Below are 19,814 nucleotides of genomic sequence, written 5' to 3'. Positions count from 1 at the left end.
CCAAGGCTGGAAACATTGTTGGACACTCTGTTTAATGTAGTTTGGTATTGTTTAGCTAATGCAGACATCTGGCCTAAGAACGTATTAGGACTGTCTCATGATAGTATGCTTGCCAAAGTAAGGAGTGGCGTAGCAAAAGGCGCATAGTTAATGCAGCTTTAATGCTCTGGTTTTTAACTAATTTTTTTTTTTTAACATTGTCTCTTAACTATAGAAAGTGCTTCGCCATCTCTCCATAAAACACTGAACGCGTGCCACCTCTGTGCAGAGCGGGGTCCTAGGCTCTTTGGGAGATGTAAACACAAATTACGCTATGGACCCTTGGGGCCTTATCATCCAGTACAAAAGGTGAAACATATACTAAAATACCTGTTATAAAAGGTAGAAAGTGATACAGAAATTCAAGGAGAAGAGTGGTTTCATTGAGCCTAAGAGGGAGGGAATACTTGCAAGGAGCGTAATATTTATGCTAGGTTAAAAAAATAATAATAAAGCAACACTTAATTTAGGTCTAAGTTATTTGGATTATCTTAACTGCATAAAGATGTTCTGCTATGTAAGGCATTGTTTTGGTGGATTCTCTAAAAATAATGCTAGCAAAGACAAAAACTGCCTGGTATCATTTATATGTGGAATCAAAACCCAAACAAAACAAATCGAGCTCATAGAAACAGAGTAGAAAAGTGGTTGCCAGGGGCTAGGGGGAAACAGGGAGAGGTTGGTAAAGACTTTTAGCTCTAAGATGAATAAGGTCTGAGGATCTAATGTAAAACATGGGGACTATAGTGGACAACACTGTATTATATCAGTGAAATTTGCTAGAAAAGCAGAACTTAAATATTCTCACCCCACCCCAAGAAAAAGGTAAATATATGAGATGATGGGTGTGTTAATTAACTAAACGGTGGGAAGCCTTTTGCAATATGCATCAAATCACCATGACATACTCTTTAAATAGCTTACAGTTTACTTGTCAGTTATATCTCAACAAAGCTGAATAAAAAAAAATGCCAACATTTCTGGAGAGCCTCTAGCACAGCAGGTGTGGTTTTCTGATGCTTTGTGTAAAGGCTTTTAAATAGGAAATGATATAGAATTGGTGCTTTGGATAATAATCTATTTTGCACAAAAGTACATCCCTTTATTTTGGTTCCTTTGGTTCTGAGAACGAAGGACTGAGTCTAGTCTTGGCCATTCTCTGAGATTCCGTGACCCCATTTAAGTCACCTGGCCTGTGTAAGTCTCAGTTTTCTCTGGTGTACAGTAGGAATTATTGTATCTCCCAGCTCACTCACAGGGTTGCCGTGAAAATCAAAGTGGGTGTAAATGAACATTTGAAAAGCAACCAAAAGCCAAGCATTTTGCCAAGAAGCAATGTCATAGCTCATGAGGTTAATACAAGATATGGCTATTGCTTATTTTTTTTTTTAATTTTTATTAACATACAATGTATTTGTTTCAGGGGTACAGGTCTGTGATTCATCAGTCTTACACAATTCATAGCACTCACCATAGCACATACCCTCCCCAATGTCCATCACCCAGCCACCCCATCCCTCCCATCCTCCTCCACTCCAGCAACCCACAGTTTGTTTCCTGAGATTAAGAGTCTCTTATGGTTTGTCTCCCTCTCTGGTTTCGTCTTGTTCCATTTTTCCCTCACTTCCCCTGTGATCCTCTGTCTTGTTTCTCAAATTCCTCATATCAGTGAAATCATATGATACTTGTCTTTCTCTGATTGACTTACTTCGCTTAGCATAATACCCTCTAGTTCCATATGTCATTGCAAATGGCAAGATTTTGTTTTTTTTGATGGGTGCATAATATTCCATAATACCCTCTAGTTCCATTCATGTCGTTGCAAATGGCAAGATTTTGGTTTTTTGATGGCTGCATAATATTCCATAATACCCTCTAGTTCTATCCATGTTGTTGCAAATGGCAAGATTTCATTTTTTGATGGCTGCATAATATTCCAATATATATATATATATATATTTATATATATATATATACCACATCTTCTTTATCCATTCATCTGTTGATGGGCATCTAGGCTCTTTCCTTAGTTTGGCTATTGTGGACATTGCTGCTATAAACACTGGGGTGCATGTGCCCCTTCGGATCACTACATTTGTATCTTTGGGGTAAATACCCAGTAGTGCAGTTGCTGGATCATAGGGTAGCTCTATTTTCAACTTTTTGAGGAACCTCCATACTGTTTTCCAGAGTGGCTACACGAGCTTGCATTCCCACCAACAGTGTAGGAAGTTTCCCCTTTCTCCGCATCCTTGCCAACATCTGTCGTTTCCTGACTTGTTAATTTTAGCCATTCTGACTGGTGTGAGGTGGTATCTCATTGAGGTTTTGATTTGGATTTCCCTGATGCTGAGTGATGTTGAACACTTTTTCATGTGTCTGTTGGCCATTTGGATGTCTTCTTTGCAGAAATGTCTGTTCATGTCTTCTGCCCATTTCTTGATTGGATTATTTGTTTTGGGGTGTTGAGTTTGATAAGTTCTTTATATATTTTGGATACTAGCCCTTTATCTGATATTAAAATGCTGTGCAAATGCAAAGATGATTATCCTGAAATTCAAAATACAGGGACTATATTTATAATAAATATAAATATTAACTCAATTTTCAAGTACTATGAAGAGCTCGTTCAGATTCATAACATAAATATCAAGATCCTACTACATGAATAAACAAAACATATAAACTTATTTTTCAAGGTGACAAGCCATTAATAAATGGGAGAAAATGTTCATTTTCACTAATTAGGAATACAAATTAAAACCTCATTAGGAATACCATTTTACGTATAAAATGTCAAGGTCTCAGAAGTTCCCCATTATTTTGTTGGTGGTATTGTTGCATGCTAATAATAGCCCTTTTAAAAACAAAATATTGTTAATTCTACTGTTAGGAATTTAGGGAAGCTGGGGACGTAAGTTAAAGGAATGAAAAAAGCTATATAGCATGAAGATATCCAGTATAACCTTATTTATAATAATAAAAAACTGGCAACAACTTACATATTTAGCAGAAAGGGAGTGATTTAATATATTAGGACTTCTCAACGTGAGGGAGAAGTCCCTTAAACGATCATTATGAATATGTGTAGGAACACACAGAAAATATTTTTTAAAAAATGGAAGAAGAGAATAGCCATCATTATTGGAGACTTTCCTAGTGGCATTGGGCCAACGTTCTCCCTTTTTATTCTTACAGCAACTGTGTGCTAAAGGTATTTTTACAGTTTAGAAAACCGAGGCTTAAAAAAAAAAAAAAGAAAACTGAGGCTTAGAGGTAAAGTGTTCAAGGACTTGCACCCCATCAGTGGCTTTCGAATCCAGATCTTCCGACCCAAAAGCTTTCACTGGGTTTCCTACCAATAGCATATAAACTATGGCCACAGTCAGTAAAAACATGGGTGTCTGTGGAGGGTAACAGTCAAAAATAGGTAGTAGCCCTAGGATGGTGGGCATGTGGGCCCAAAGACGCTTGCTGTCCTTTTAAAACTGTCATTGGGGGAAACACACACACACAAAAACATACATACGAACAAAAAAAATGCCCAAAAAGTGCCACTGCCTTTCAGTAGGGAAATGGGAAAAAATACGTTGAGTGTAACATTTCAAGTGCTTACTCTGGCTTTTTATATATTCTCATAGAGGTTGGCAAAATAGGAATTGTATGTATATTTTTTAAAATTTCTTGCTAGCTTTGGCATAATCAGGCTACTCCCCTGCCCCCCCCAATTATCTACAAATTAGTTGAGGACACATACCAGCAGTTTCTTAATTAAAAACAAGATTTCAGGTCTCTAGCTTTCTGTGGATTAAGGACAGGGGGCAGGTGGAAGTTTCTCCCCATGAACAGCCCAGACCAGCTCTTCTGGGTAGGAGATAATAGGGTAGCACCATTTGGTTAAAGTAGGCCAGTTCACCTGCTCAGGGTGTGCGCTTTCCTGGGACAGAAGCCCTTGCACAGTGGGGGGAAATGTCGCCATTTTGGTTCCTACTGTCTGTCTTTCACCTTTGGGGCTCAAGACTTGAGCCCCAAAGGTGAAAGACAGAATTCCTGATTCTTTGACACATTACAGCATTACTTTATAAAGTCAGGAGCCATGCAACATCTAGTAACAAATTTCTATGCTAGACTCAAGACAAAGGGTATATTTTCCCTCACCTTTGTGGAGTATGTACCTTTTACGCCTTTTATATGTTTTGAAGGCCCTTTCTTACGCGTTTTGCCATTTGAGATGACGAGACGATGTGTCAGAATTTGCAAGTGAAATCATAATAGACCTGACTAGGGAACACTAGAGATGTCTTGAGAACTGCAAACATTCTCCAACATGCTTCTCAGTATAGTCCATTCAGGGTGACTCCCCATTTTATAGGTGGGGAGGTGGAGGCACATTTTAGTTAAATGATTTGCTGGAAGTCACTGGTAGTCAAGACAGCTAGAAGCCAGGCCTATAAATCTAGTGTTCACCCCACTCTCCCACAGTGCTGTAGTATGTATTTTCTAGGGAATTAACGTAAGACTTGAAACAAATCTGATCAGATTCCAATGGCTGTTTAAGGTTAAAGATCTCGCAGGGCTATAATTTTGTATTTTACAATTATATTAAATGTTATAGTAGTGGAGGGAGTCTAGCGAGGTATCATGTGCGTTTTAGATAATTCCTATTGAGTGGAACTTTTTTTTTTTTTAAGATTTATTTATTTGAGAGAGAGCGTGTGCACGAGCACAAGGTGGGGCAGAGGGAGAAGCAGACTCCCCGCTGAGCAGGGAGCCCCATGAGCCTCGGGGCTCCATCCCAGAACCCTGGGACCATGACCCGAGCAGAAAAGTCAGACTCTTAACCAGCTAAGCCACCCAGGCACCCCTCGAGTGAAACTTTTTACAGGGATGGAATAATCTACACTGTTGCTGTTCAGTACAAAGCCATTTCTTTGTCTACTTGATTACTTGAAATATGGCTCGTGTGACTGGGGAAATGAGTTTTTAATTGTGTTTAATTTAAGTTTAATTTCCCACATGTGCTAGCAGCTATTGTATTTGACAGCAACAGTTCTAGAATCCTTAATGTTTTCTTGACATTGCCACCTGGATATCTCAAAGTTAACAAGGGCAAATCAGAATTCTTTTTTAAAAATAAAGATTATTTTATGGAGTGTGTATGTGAGTGGGGGGGAGGGGCAGAGGGAGAGAATCTTCAAACAGACTCCCCATTGAGCGAGGAGCTCCAGTCAGGGCTCCATCCCAGGACTCCCTGGGTGAGATCATGACCTGAGCCGAAACCAAGAGCCGCACGCCTAACCAACTGAGCCACCTAGGTGCCCCGGTCAAATCAGAATTCTGGATTTTCTTTCCTCCCACAACCTGTTTGTCCCTCAAAGAAGCTACCATCGACCCAGTTGCTTGAGCCAAAACCTTGATGTCATCTAGATCCAATCCTCTCCTTCCTCTCTCACATCCACTTCATCAGCAGGTCCTCATTGTTGTACTTCCAGAACCTATCCTGAATCCATTCACTTCTCTCCATGCCAGCTTCTACCGTCCTGTGCCAAGGTGCCATCACATCTCACCTAAACAAGTGAATGGCCTTGTAACCGGTCAGCACTGATCCATTCATCCACTGTTGCCTCTTCCCGCCTCGTCCATATAGCTGCCCAGAGAGACACTGTTAAACTCTTCAGTAGGTCCCGTCACTCCATGTTTATATGGAAACATTTGTAGAACTTGTCACTGAAGTTATCTTACAGACTTCTTTGTGTACTTGTTTATTCTCTGCCTCCCATTATGGTGGGAGGGTCCCTATATCAGGAGCCTTGTTTACCTCATACACTGCTATGTCTCCAGCAGTACAACCATGCCTGGCACATAATTTGCACTCAGTAAAGCTCTCAATAACAATTAGGTTAATGTTTATTGTGGAAGAAGAGGAGCTCGGAAGAGTCAAAACACAATCGGTTGTTACTAGTTTGGTTGTTAATAACTGAGATAATGCTGATGTCCATATACATGGGAAGTTGGTGGTTTCTTTTACATTGTGGATGCAGTAGGAAGGGTGGGTGTTACGGCCAATTGCCCTTATCTGCCGGTGGTAGGCTGCGCCACCGTGATGCAGTCTCTGACGTGAGCTACAAAGAGCTCTTTCTCTCCCTAGACGTCTGTGTATGTCCCAGATCTTGAAACGTTTGTCTTTTCCACTGTTAGGGAAAGAAAGAGAGGAGTGTCCTCCTCCAAGGTCACTTTTTTTATTCCTTCGAAGGGAGTTTAGATAGTGCTGGAAAGAAACATACCATGGAACTGCAGGGTACAGAAGGGCAAAGCCATGACTGGACAGCAAAAGGAGATTTGCAGCATGAGACTTTTATTTAAAACAATATTTGGAATATAGTCATATTGAGTTATTTGAAACCAAATAAACCTTAAGAAAGGGTTTTGTGTCCTTTTTTTTTTTTTACTTGAGTATCATCTTTTTTAGAGGAAAGTATCTTTGGAACGCATGGTTGGCTCAGTCGTTAAGCATCTGCCTTCGGCTCAGGTCATGATGCAAGGGTCCTGGGATCGAGCCCCGCATCGGGCTCCCCGCTCTGTGGCAAGCCTGCTTCTCCCTCTCTCACTCCCCCTGCTTGTGTTCCCTCTCTCGCCGTGTCTCCCTCTGTCAGATAAATAAATAAAATCTTTAAAAAAATAAAATAAAATAAAGTATCCTTTCTGGCATTCCTTTATAATGGTCACCCAAGGCTTTCAGAGGGCATGTTATTACTTAGATCCATGTGCAAAGTGAAGGGAAGCTGAAGAACTTGTTGGAGGTGGGCACCTGGGTGGCTCAGTTGGTTAAGCGACTGCCTTCGGCTCAGGTCATGGTCCTCGAGTCCCTGGATCAAGTCCCGCATCGGGCTCCCTGCTCGGCGGGGAGTCTGCTTCTCCCTCTGACCCTAACCCCTCTCATATGCTCTCTCTCATTCTCTCTCTCTCAAATAAATAAATAAAATCTTCAAAAAAAAAATATTAAAAAAAAAAAAAAGAACTTGTTGGAGGTGTGATTGAGTTGGTCAAGATCTGAGTTGCATCTTTTCCCTCTAGTACTGAGCAGGCATAGGAAATGACCACCCCTCAACACTGGCTGGATTTAAAAGATGAAGATAAAACTTGCTTTTTGCTTTGTTAAAGGACATATTTGGAGAGTTGGAGACTCTTTATCCCAGTGTGTTTTTATTCACAGTCTGGCTCTGCCACTTATGAGCTGGGTGACCTTAGGCTGCTAACTTCTTTGCCTCAGTTTGCTTACCTGCTAGATCAGGTAATAAGAGAACCTCCCCAATATGGTTACTGAGTGGATTAAAGGAACATGCAAAGCACTTGGAACAGTGCCTGGCACACAACTCCATAAAAACCAACTTTTATTATTATCCATAGTAGTAGTAGTAGTAGTAGTACATAATTCTCGATTGAATTGAGTGACCACTGGCCGTGATGCAGAGAGAGTTGTCCCTAAGTCAGCCGAAGGGGTTCACGGAGGCTTCCCAGGGAAGGTGACTTTTGAACTGAGACCTACAGATAGGCTGATACAGTAGAGAAAGGATGTGTTTGATAGAACAGAATATGCAGAGGCACGGAGGAGTGAGTGAATGGCATTTTGGGACCTGTAAATATGTCTCTGTGGCTAAAGGACAAGATACCTGAGTGCTCAGGCACAAGACCACTGTGGCTTTTGAGTGGGCTGAGGAGGCTGGACTTGATCATAGAACCTAGAGGAAGCCACTGAAGGACTTTCAGCAGGTTTAGGCTCAGGTGGCAGCCTCCTGCGGTGGCCTCAGCCCAAGGCTGGTTGATTCTAAACAGTGTCCTTGATCCACCCCCTTTCCTACTACTTGGGCATGGAGTTTGCACATGTGGATCTTATTTTTCTCATTAGGTGTGATTTCTTTGGGGACCATGGATTAAGTAGAAGGATGTGTTTTCTGAATTCCTTTCTACCTGATGCGTCTTCTCTTCCTCTCCACCTCTGCTAGGACAGATACAGAGGTGTCTAACTTGTAGACCCCCTTGAGAATCTGATCAAAGTGATGGACTTTTCCGTCAGAAAAATCATGAAGACAGGGTTTTCCAAAGACGGACACCCCTCCCCCCCCGCTGTTAACCCCATACTGTGCTCCCAGACCTAGGCCTGACCCCAGGCCTGCTTGTGGGGCTTTTGCTCTCACTCCATGTTGTTTTTATTTTAATTTGCTAGCACATCCCATAACTCCTCCATCTGCCATCACTACTATTATCTGACCACGTATCCTGCGAGCAGCCTTGAGCCACTTGGTGGTCATAATTAAAACTGAAAGCAGTTACCTTATTTTGAGCCATTCACATTTAATTGAGAGTCCAGTGGCTAAGGACATGGGCTCTGGAGGCAGACTACATGGATTAGAATCCCAGCTCTCTTGGGGCACGTGAGCGGTGCAGTCGGCTGAGTGCCCAGCTCTTGGTTTCAGCTCAAGTGGTGATCTCAGCTCCGGGTCGTGAGATCAAGCCCCACATCCGGCTCCGCGCTCAGTGGGGAGTCTGCTTGAGATTCTGGCCCTCTCCGTCTGCCCCCCACTCCACGCTCACATGCTCTCTCTTTCTCTCTCACATAAATTAATTCTCAAAAACAATGCCTTATTAAAAAAAAAGAATCTCAACTCTGTCACCATCTATAACCTTGAGTAAGCTACTTAACTTCTCCATGCCTCAGTTTCCTCATTACAAAATGGGAATGATAATATGCTTATCTCATAAAGTTATTGCGAGGATTAATTGAAGTAGATGCCAAGAATAGTTCCTGGCAATAGTAAGTGCTATATAAATATTTGCTGTTATTGTATGATTATTTCTAGTAAAATGACATCATGAATGAGGTAATGATGGATTACAAGGAGCAGGAAAATAGATGAATAAAATCTCCATATGCATTTGACTGGCTTTGCCAGGACCTGTAAAGGCCAAGATTGGATTCCCTCAGTGTCTGGTGTGGCTACCGGCCAGCATGGCTATTGATTACTTGAAATATGGCTAGTCTGAGCTGTGATGTGCTGGGTCTTGAAGATTGAGTATGAAAAAAAGCATGTGAAATGTCTCATTAGTAATTTTTATATTCGTTATATGTTGGAATGATAATTTTCTGAATAAATTCAGTTAAACATATTAAAATTTCATCCACTTCTTTTTGCCTTTTTAATGTGGTTACTCAAAAATATAAAATGATATAAATGGCTCATTTTATAGTTCTGTTGAGCAGCACTGCCTTAGGCTCACCCTTATAGATAAAACAAAAGTTTGGGGTTATTTGTGATCAGGTGGCCACTATCAGGAAGCCTTGTACACTCTTCCCATTGTCCTTCAGGTTGTGCTGGACCATCCATTTTTCACTGGTTCCATAAAGGGAGCAATGACTTGGTCCTAGCAAAAGGGGTTGAGGGACCAATGCGAGAGCAACAACCAAGGAGGCTTCTGCTGACTTGGAGGGGTTTGGACGAAAACACTACCATTTATAGTACTGGCTTCAGACGTCCAGCACTCTCTGAAGTAGATGAGAGAATGCTCTCTATTCAGGAAGTTGAAATATGTAGGCAAAAAACTCTCCCTATTCCACCAGGAGCCAGAAAAGGCTTTGCTAATCTTTAACTAACAGAATAAATACTCAGCATCATGGCGGTCTCTTGGGACTGAAAGCACACCCTTCCCGAGTATGATTTACTTACGGAATGTTTGCTTAATTCTATTTCAGATTCATTCCACCACTTACAACCTGAAAACGGTGAGCCAGGGGAAGTCTTACTGGTGAGTTCTCTTTCATTTTTAAAACAATGTGACTGTTTGACATTATTTTTGAATGTTTCACACTTCTAAGTTAGATACATTCCCTACCAGTACTATGATTAGATGTCTATTTATTCACACTTTTTATTTTCCTCTCTGAAATAATTTAAGACGTCTCCAAGCCTTAAAAAAAAAAAAAAAAAAGACCAATCCGTGTTCCTTGGCTAAGAACGTGGTCAGGGAAAAGATTATGATTACATGCCAAATACTATTAAAATAAAACTTTTCTTTTTCTTGTAATGAAACTATTTCCAGGCCCCTGTTGATGGTCTGCTTGTTTCGGGCAGTATCCAAAACAACAAAGTGTTATTTCGACCAAGGAATTCAGACAGTCCCTTGCAGTGTGTTGTAATGAAAATTGGCTCACAGTTATAACTTATTAGCTTTCTTCTTGCTGTAGTTTTCCTCTCCTCTCTCTTTGAACCGAAATGTGATTGTTGGGACATAACGGTTATGCAGTGGTAGAAAACTGACTTTAGAGTTAGGAAAGTAATATACTTTTTAAGTGAAAAAGTTTCTGGGGCTTCATGTGGCATCACTCCCTAACGCTGTGGTGATACTGTTATTTGCAGTGTGTAGCAGTTCGCTTTTGCTGCATAAGAAATCACCCCCAAAATACACTACCAGAGATTTGAGCCAAAATTTCCCGACTCAAAATAACAATCATGTCTTTATCCTACGATGTTGTGGGTTGGCAGGTTGGGCTGGGCTCTGCTGTGTGATTCTTCTGGTCTCTGCTGGGACCACTCCTGTCTCTGCAGTCAGCTACAGGTCCAGGTCGGTTAGGCTTTGTTTCTGAGAGTCATCTGGCTGTTAGCGTGATGACAATGACTCTAAGACGTGTGCCTCACCATCCTTCAGGCTACCCTGAGCATATTCCCGTGGGGTTGGGCAGGGTACCAAGTGAAAGCAGGAACGTCTCCAGCCTAAGGCTCAGATGTGGCACAACGTTGCTTCCATCACGTTCTGGTGGCTAACGTGAGCTTATGTGGCTGGCCTGGATTCAAGAGGCTACAGATACAAAGTCAGCCCCTTCGTGGAGGAGCTGCAGAATTGCACCACAGGAACACGGATACAGGGAGGGGAAGGATTGTGGCCATTTTTATGGTCCTATCCTACAGTGTTTTTGAGTCATGTGAAAAAAGGAGGGCATGGAGTGAGGGCTCAGATCCATGCCCAGCCCGTAGCCCACCGCCCTCTCTCCCCATTCTGATTTGCGGGGCCCTGGCACTGCCCCCTGGCATCTCAATTGAGTAGGCTCTGAGGTGGTCTTGCCAGTGCCAGGCTGCCCACGCTCCAAGCCTCCCTCCATTCGCCGCTGCCACACTGGTCATCCTTCAGCTCATCTCTCAGGCTGTCGCTGTCCGTGTCTCAGATCATCCCCGGCACCAGCCTCAACTCCTCTCTCTGGCTTCTCCACATCCGTCATCTGGCCCCCTCCTCTCCTGCTCACCTCCCACCACCCCTTTTATTCCAGCCAGACTGTTCCATTTACCATTTCTCTTGAGGACACCTCGTGCTGCTCACCCCTTCCCTCCTTGGAAACCCTTGTCATTCTGCAGGGCCCACTAGAATTTTCCCTTCTCTGCAATATGGCCTTCTCTGCCTGTTCTCGCCGTCTGGGATCTGCCCTGCTCTGAACTACTTCAAAGCCAAATGCTGGGTTGTGCGCTTCACTCTCTTCACCTTGGCTAGTCTGCCTTCTCCAGTGCTTTGTCGATGCTTCCTTTGAACCTAAATGTGATTGTGGTGAGGGAACAGTTATGCAGTGGTAGAAAACTGACTTTATAGAGCAGACGGCTGCCCAGGCCTTCCTTGCAGGACCCCACGGAAGGCCGAGAGTATAGCCGCTACTTAGTCCACAGCATGGACACTGTGCTTGGTCGTCCATCAGCAGCTCAGCAGGGTCACGTGAGGCACCTGTTAAAATACAGGCTCCCCTGGGCCCTCCCCATTTATTAGGTCTGGGGTGGACCCCAGGAATCTTAAAGGGCTCAGATGATTCTCATGTGATTGCTGTGCAGTTGGCACCACTCGTTACGGAAAGAAGAAGACATTTAGGGGCGCCTGGGTGGCTCAGTCATTAAGCGTCTGCCTTCAGCTCAGGTCATGGTCCCAGGGTCCTGGGATCGAGCCCCGTGTCGGGCTCCCTGCTCTGCGGGAAGCCTGCTTCTCCCTCTCCCACTCCCCCTGCTTGTGTTCCCACTCTCGCTATGTCTCCATCAAATAAATAAACAAAATCTTAAAAAAAAAAAAAAAAGACATTTATAGGAGACCTGGGTTGGAGCCCTGACCCTCCTGCTTTCTGCCTCTGGGACCTTATAAACTCAACCTAGCTGAGCTTCAGTTTCTCCATCTGTAAAATGGGAATAATGTTTAACTTGTGGCCTACCAAGAAGATCTAAAAGGATGATGTATGTGCCAGTGTTTTGTGAACCATAAAAGATAATGAAAATGCATTAATGGATTATGGATCTGTGGCTAGCCAGTGTTCAGAAAGGGGCAGTTACCTTCGTGGTGGTGGTCGTGGTAGTGAGAGAGGAATAGGCAGGGAGTAGTTGAGTGGTAGTCATGGTGGGATCACTAATAACAATAACAGTAGTCATCATTAGTGTCCTCTGTGATCTTGAGTGCTGACGTGCCAGGCACTGTGCTAACTGCTTCACATAGAATTCTTTGGGATTTACAAGAAGACCCCCCCCCCAATTCAGTTGCCTCTCTACCATCATTACAGCCTATTCCACTATTAATGAATGAGTTCTTTGAATTTTTACCCTCTTCAAAATACCTGGTTAAAATGTACTCATCCCTCAGAGAGGAGATACTTGGATAAACTGTTATCAGCCACGGACAACCTGTCAATGTCAAGTACAAGGTCCTGTAAGTGTGAGCTGCTTTGATTTGATGGGAGGAGTTGGAAAAGGGAAACAACCAGGAGTCCTAAAGAGAAAGTAGGTGTGGGATACACAGGAATGGGCCAGAGGGCACCCAGCTGCCCAAGGAAGGATGGGGAGGCGGGGTGTATGCAGGCAGGAGGGCGGGAAGAGGGGGAGGAGGACCGAGACAGTTGCTGACAGTTTGGCTCGGGCCGTTCCTGGTCCAAGGCCACCACCTTCTCAGCCTGCTCAGCCAGAGCTTCCCAGTGAGCCACCCGAACAGGCAGCATTTGTAAAACTGTCATCCTTTCACCATCCAGGTTGTTTTATAGTATTTTTATTGATCTAATATACATGCCTCTCTTCTTTCAAAGAGCTTTGAGGTGGCTTTTATTTTATTTATTTATTTATTTATTTTTGGTGCAAAAGGGTGGTTTTATTTTTTTTAATTTTTTTATTTTTTAAAAGATACTATTTATCTATTTGAGAGAGGGAGAGAGAGGGAGAGAGAATCTGAAGTAGACTCTGCACTGAGCACAGAGCCCGGTGCGGAGCTCGATCCCACAGCCGCAAGATCATGACCTCAGCCAAAACCGACTTAACTGACTGAGCCACCCAGGCACCCCACAAGGGTGGTTTTATTAAAGCGCGTGGGCTGCTATGAACATTGGGGTGCATATGGCCCTTCTTTTCACTACATCAAGGAGGGCACGTACGGCAATGAACCCTGGGTGTTATACGCAAACAATGAATCAAGGAACACTACATCAAAAACTAATGATGTACTGTATGGTGATTAACATAACATAAAAAAAAAAAAAAAACAGGGGCAGGATCCATGGGCAGAAAGAGCTGCCTTTGGGGTGGCTTTTAAATACACACATAATATAATGAGACCCACAGAAATAAAGAAGGCAGGAAATTTGCGGGGTAAGGCAGGGTAGGGGAAGTTAGAGGTAAGGTTGGGCCCCTAGCATAGGGCTGAGAGCCTGTACGTGGGCTGTGAGGTCCCCCAGTCTTGCCTTGGAGCTTCTGGGTAGTCGCTCCCAGAAAGACCCGTGCTCAGGTAACAGTGCCCAGTGGCTGGAAGATGCAAGCATGATAGTTACTCGGAAGAGGTAAGACTTAGAGTCATTTCTCCAAAGTGCTCATTAAGAGGAGACCACGTAAGGTTGTGAACAACATCCCTGTAATAAATAGAATAATGAGGACTGTCCTGGGTGTAGGTGAATGATGTAACCTCTAGGTGAAGCCCAAGAAAAGCCCTTCCAGTCCAGGTATGCACTTAATCCAAGGATAAACTCTAATGGTTTCAGCTGGAATCACAAATACATACATTCGTGCTCCACCCCCACCCCCGTATTAGACTTTACAGATTGTCGTGGTTCTTGACACTGAGCCTGGGCATCTGGCTGTGGACCAAACTTGGCACAGGAGTTGAAAGTGACTTACCATCCCTGTTCTAAAAGAATAATAAACAGCTTCCTGAAAGGACTCTGTGAATATTATTTCTCCCCAGTCCCAAATCATCTACACCCTGACTAGGTCTGTGGAGTGGCTTTTGGATGCACAGAATTTGCATCGACCCTGTCCACTGTGAACTGTTTGGCCCTCTTGTCTTGCTCCACAAGTAGGTCTCCTTCTGCTTTGAGCCCCCTGGCTCTAGGTCACTACTGATACTGGAGTGTTCAGGTGAGAACTGGGGCAGTTGGAGAATCTCATGGGAATAGGAATAGCAGCCTGCAAGTATTTGCTTGCTGTTAACAAACTACAATCTGGGCTCGCCTGGGTGACTGTTGTGCACTTCTGGGACTTTCTTCTTCAGGTCGGAAACTTTGATACTTATTGCAAGAAGTAGGGTCTGATTGGTGGCAGCATTGGTAAGAAGAACTGTCAGGGGCAGAGGGTCGTGTGAGAGAAGGTTAAGCCTAGACTTTCTGTAGGAATATTAGAGGATGAAAAACCGTTAATTCAGTAGGATCATTGTCAGAGAGCAGCCTAGAATTCCGCAAGTACTACCCAGGAATGGGAACTTCCTTTCGGGGTTTATTTTCATTTAGGTCAGGCTTATTTGTTATTTTATTATTATTGTTATTTATGATTGTTGTTATTTTGTTTGCAAGTAACAGAAATCCAATTTAAACTAGTTTCTTGACTTACATAATTAAGAAATCTGTACTGGAATGGACTTCAGGTATAGCTGTATCCAGGAGTTCAAAAGATATTATCAGGCCATTTTCTTTCACTCTCTCCATCTTTTGGCTCAGCTCAATGCTGTCAACTTCATTCACAGGCAAGCTCTTCCCGTACCATGGTACCAGAGGTAGCCATCGGTGTTACATTGCCATCATCCTCACAGCTATGGATCTCAGTGAAAAGAGACTGCCTCTCTTGCCATTGTTCTAATAATACCAAGGAGGGATCTTAGCTGGCCCAGTTTGGATTCCTTTCCTGAATCAAGTTAGCCAGAAGTACACAGATGACAGTAAGCAGTATCTGTTTGGCCAGGCTTTGTTCATGTGGCCCTCGAGAGAGGGTAAATCCCTCCAGAATCCCATAGAATGGGGTCCTTATGAAAGAAGGAAGAATTTCGTTATCAGAAGAAGGAAGTAAGAGCATGCCAAGTAGATAAAACTTTTGGGTACCAGAGTCCACTGATTTAGGAATTCTGAATTGGGGGGTCCACTAAACTGGAAAGGTTTAAAATTAGATTCAGCTTCAGTTATGTTGACTACCTATTCCAGGGTCGGTATCATGATCAAGACTAGTAACAATGAGCATATGGAGAGGTGAAGGATGGGTGACCCCACCGTGGGGTCGGGTGGGCAGCTTTGGGCCTATGGATCTCCTATCGCATCCCCAGAATCTAGAGCAGTGACTATTAACCTGAGGACAGTGGGTGGGCTCCAGTGGATCAGTAATCCATTGAATGAGTCAGTGAATGGGCTTCTGTGATTATTTGCAAAATTGTGTATATGTACTTTTTTTTAAAGTGGAAAAAGGGGTTATGTTTCCATCATTTTCTCAGAGGACTTCATGGTCCCCTACTGCTTAAGAGCCATTGCTCAGGCTTACTTAAATTGTTTTAGATTTGGCCAGCTTAATCTTATGCATTTGTTTCTTGTCTTGGCTCAACTAATAATGTTTAGTGTCATTGATAAACATAGTTCCCTATGGAAGGGACACAGTGATGTCAGTGGCTGAGTGTGTTGCGTTAAGTTGCATGTCAAGTTTTTTAGGCATATGTGTAAACTCTTTACAGTCCCAGTTGCCATTTACCAAAATGCTGACTCTGGTGCCAGGCTCTGTGCTAAGTGCTTTACCTGCATTATCTGAACCACTTATTTCTACACAGGACTATGCTTCTGTGAACCTCGGGTCTGTTATGGAAGCACCTACTAGAACCAGCTCCTCTCGGCTGCCTCTATGAGAATGCAGGATACAAACTCTGTGTTTTTCCTCTTCCCCACATCTGCTACTGTGTGTCTTCCTCTATCCACCTTTCCACCGACAGGTGATAGAATCATAGAATCCCAGGGTTGGAAGAGTTTGCTCAGATCATGCAGTTCAGTGGTTTTTGAGCCCTGTTCTTTGGTTTTCTAGTTTTGGACTCCCAAGAGGGAAGGCTGGGCAGGATCCAAGTTCCTGCCCTGCTTCAGTCAGCACTGTCTGCTGAAAACCACTCATCTGTGAGAATAAAAAGGGTTCAGGATTAGATGTCAGACTTGAGGTTGAGTCCAGGTTCCTTACCTACCTGTGTGACTCTAGGAATGTTGCCTAACCTCTCTGAGCCCTAGTTTCCTTAGCTGTCCAAGGGGATAATAACCTCTGCCTCGTGGAGTTGTTAGGGGGACTGAATGAGGTAATATCTGAAAAGTCCTTGGTCTCGTGCCTGGCACGTAATCTGTGCTTAGCAAAGATTAGCTGTAACTTCTATATTGCACACGTGACGTGAGACTTAATTAAGACACAGCTGTATTCTTTTTTTTAAGATATATATATATTTATTTATTTATATATGTGTGGGTGTGTGTGTGTGTATATATATATTTATTTATTTATTTAGAGTGAGCATGAGCTAGGGGAGGGGCAGAAGGAAGAGAGAGGGAGAGACTGAATTTCAAGCCGACTTGGAACCTGATACAGGGCTCCATCTCACGACCCTGAGATCATGACCTGAGCCGAAATCAAGAGTCAGAAGCTCAACCAACTAAGCCACCCAGGCGCCCCCAGCTATATTGTCTCCCACTGTTCCTTTAAAGTTTATTTGGTAAGGTGTGTCTTTCCTCCATTTTCTTTTAAAAACTTAATTAAGCCGAGACGCCTGAGTGGCTCAGTCTCCCTTTAGCTCAGGTCATGATCCCAGGGTCCTGGGATTGAGCCCCGCATCGGGCCTCCTTGCTCAGTGGGGAGCCTGCTTCTCCCTCTGCCCCTCCCCCTGCTTGTGCTCTCTCTCTCTCTCTCTGTCAAATACTCGTTATTCTTAGGCAATAAGAAGTCCTATGGCCCCTTTAAGTAACACACACACACCGCACATACACGTTCACTTTGGAAATTGGAAATGCACGGTCTGGTCTATAAACAGGCAGTATTCACTCTAAGAGAAGACCTCCCCCCTCCATCTTGCCAGTACAGGTCTCCCCGTCTTTCAGCTGCCCACTGCGTCAGGCCTCCCCAGATGACACAGAGAGAGGAGGGGAGGAAGAGAGGAAGGTTCTTAACCTGACTGCTACCGTCCTGCCTGGCACTGGGTCCTCTGAGCCTGGCTGATGGGTAAATGGACTCTCTGTCCTGGCTGCTTCCGTGGCTTTCTCAAGGACTCGCTGCTGGAACTTTCCATCTGGATCTCCCAGCACTCATGCAGTGTGTCTTCTTCTGCTGGCTGCAATTATCAGCCAGCAGCTTCTGGTTTCCATTCGTGTTCTCCCACCCTCAGGATGCATGAAGCCCATTGGGTCGATCCTGTTTTAAGGAGACCAAAACTGGTATTCTTGGAGCCCAGAGTTCACACTATTTCACCCCCTTCCCCCCACCCCCGGGGGAAGGGGGAGAACGACCACTTTCCCTGATCCAGCCTTCGGTTCTGCCACCAGAGGCCTCTTTTGTGTCCTCTCACATTTTGGTTCCTCAGGCAGGAGTTGCATACCAGTCCCCAAACTCTAGGAGACCCATATCAAGCCTTCCAAATGTTGCCTTTAAAACCCTTTTCTCTAGGGGTGCCTGGGTGGCTCAGTCGTTAAGCGTCTGCCTTCGGCTCAGGTCATGATCCCAGGGTCCTGGGATTGAGCCCCGCATCAGGCTCGCTGCTCAGCGGGAAGCCTGCTTCTCCCTCTCCCACTCCCCCTGCTTGTGTTCCCTCTCTCGCTGTATCTCTCTCTGTCAAATAAATAAATCTTTAAAAAAAAAAAAAAAAAACCTTTTCTCTAGGCTTGAAATGAAAGGCCAGCTCCTTCCACCCCAGCCATCTTGGGGAGCGAGGGTAGGAATCAGAGCATTTCTGAGGAATCTGCCTCACAGAATCCTCTGTCACTTTTCACTGCCCTGAACCTGTTTATATATCCTCCTGTTGGATCTTTGAGCCAGCTAGTTCAACTTCTTAGAAATTTCCACATAATGGTCTGGCCCCGTGCTTTGGAATTTCCCATCTGTTGAATCTTGATGCTGGAGTGGAAACTTCCACTTTAGCATCTTGTTAGATTAACTGTTAACCCCTGGCTAATACAAGGAACTCCTCTTTAACACCCCTAAAAGCAGCTCTTCATCCTGTGCTTGAAACCTGGGCAAGCATGTGGAGCTCCCTACCTCCTCCTTTCCCTCTCAAATGTCTTATTACGATTTTCAGATAACTTGGAGTTGCCGGGAAGGTGTTGCTTCTACAAAGCCAAGCCTGGCTCCCTGCTACATTCCCTTTAATGGGGTCAAAAGTGTGTGTGTGTATGTGTGTGTGTGTACCCTGTCTGAGAAAATCTGCCTGGGTGGCAGAGATTTCAGGTAGAGGCAGGCTTCCACCAACACCCTGCCTCTAAGACCCCAGGGAAGCCTCTGACCTTGCCTCTGGGAAGGTTTTCCCTACCATGGCACCAAAGTGCACTTGATACAACCCCAAAAGAAAGCTAGCATTTGGAAACTCCATGCTCAACCACTGTTTCTCATGTTCATGACCCTAACGTAGTTTCTTCTGAGAGCTGATTTGCCATGCTTCAGGGGGATTTTTAATCAAGGCTCCATCCATAGTTTATGAACTCTGAAAAATCAAGGCTTGCAGAATGTGCTCTACAAGAACCACCCCCTAACCCCCTGATTTTTTTGCAGTTTTTCTTTTGTGCTTGAGCATCCTTTTGGAGTCAGCAACTTTTCCTGCCTTCTCTGGTGCCAGCACTGTGAACTTGGGCCTCTCTGCCAAGGTGCCCTCCTTTGTCATGTGCAGGTTGGTTGGGCGGCTGTGGTGGTAGGTGGGTCACCGTGCATTTAGGTCCCCCACACCCTGGTAAAGGCAGAGTCCTGGATGAGCAAGTGACAGATGCTAGCAAGGTATTTGAGTCAGAGTTGGAATCTCTTTGGGGATAAGAATGTATTAAATGCCTAAGAATGTATTAAATGCATTTTGGGCAATTCCATCACTGGACCGGTTCCCATGGCAGGACTCAACATTGTGAATCCAGATGTGAACCTGGTTTATGCCCTCATGTTCTCTTTGCTGGCTGTTTATAAAGATGGCAGGATGTGGCTCCCCCCCTCCTCCGTCCCCTCCTTCTGTGCCCTCCCTCATGCCCCAGATGATGTTGGAGCCAGAGACTGTGAGGGCAGAACTGCATTCCCCTACCGCTGCTCACCTGTGTTCTTCTCTTGGCCTGAAAGGATGTAGTGCTTCCCATTTGGCCATTCAAATACCTAGATGTACTAAATCACTAATAGGCTGCTAACTAGAACATTCTTTCTATTTGTGCACACTTTACACCCAGGAGGTGCGTAGTGTAGGCAAATGGACCAGAGTTCAGACCTTTCCTTAGCTACTGGGATACCTTGGACAGAGTCTCTGAGCCTCCATTTCCTCATTTG

The 19,814-nt window shown here is 44.2% G+C and overlaps 1 protein-coding gene across 2 annotated transcripts in view; it reads left to right on the top strand.

Annotated features, from left to right (window-relative positions):
- The window catches only part of GNG12 (G protein subunit gamma 12), a 126,816-nt gene that overhangs the window by 42,609 nt on the left and 64,393 nt on the right, over positions 1-19,814 (top strand). For both annotated transcript variants that reach the window (XM_021680025.1, XM_021680024.2), the window contains exon 2: positions 9,788-9,840. The gene's annotated coding sequence lies outside the window, so the exon portion shown is untranslated. The remainder of the gene's footprint in view (positions 1-9,787; positions 9,841-19,814) is intronic.

The sequence above is a fragment of the Neomonachus schauinslandi genome, chromosome 4, assembly GCF_002201575.2.
Source record: "Neomonachus schauinslandi chromosome 4, ASM220157v2, whole genome shotgun sequence".
In the NCBI taxonomy this organism is placed as follows: Eukaryota; Metazoa; Chordata; class Mammalia; order Carnivora; family Phocidae; genus Neomonachus; species Neomonachus schauinslandi.
Note: the sequence above shows the minus strand (reverse complement) of the source record. Positions and strands in the feature narration are given on the sequence as shown.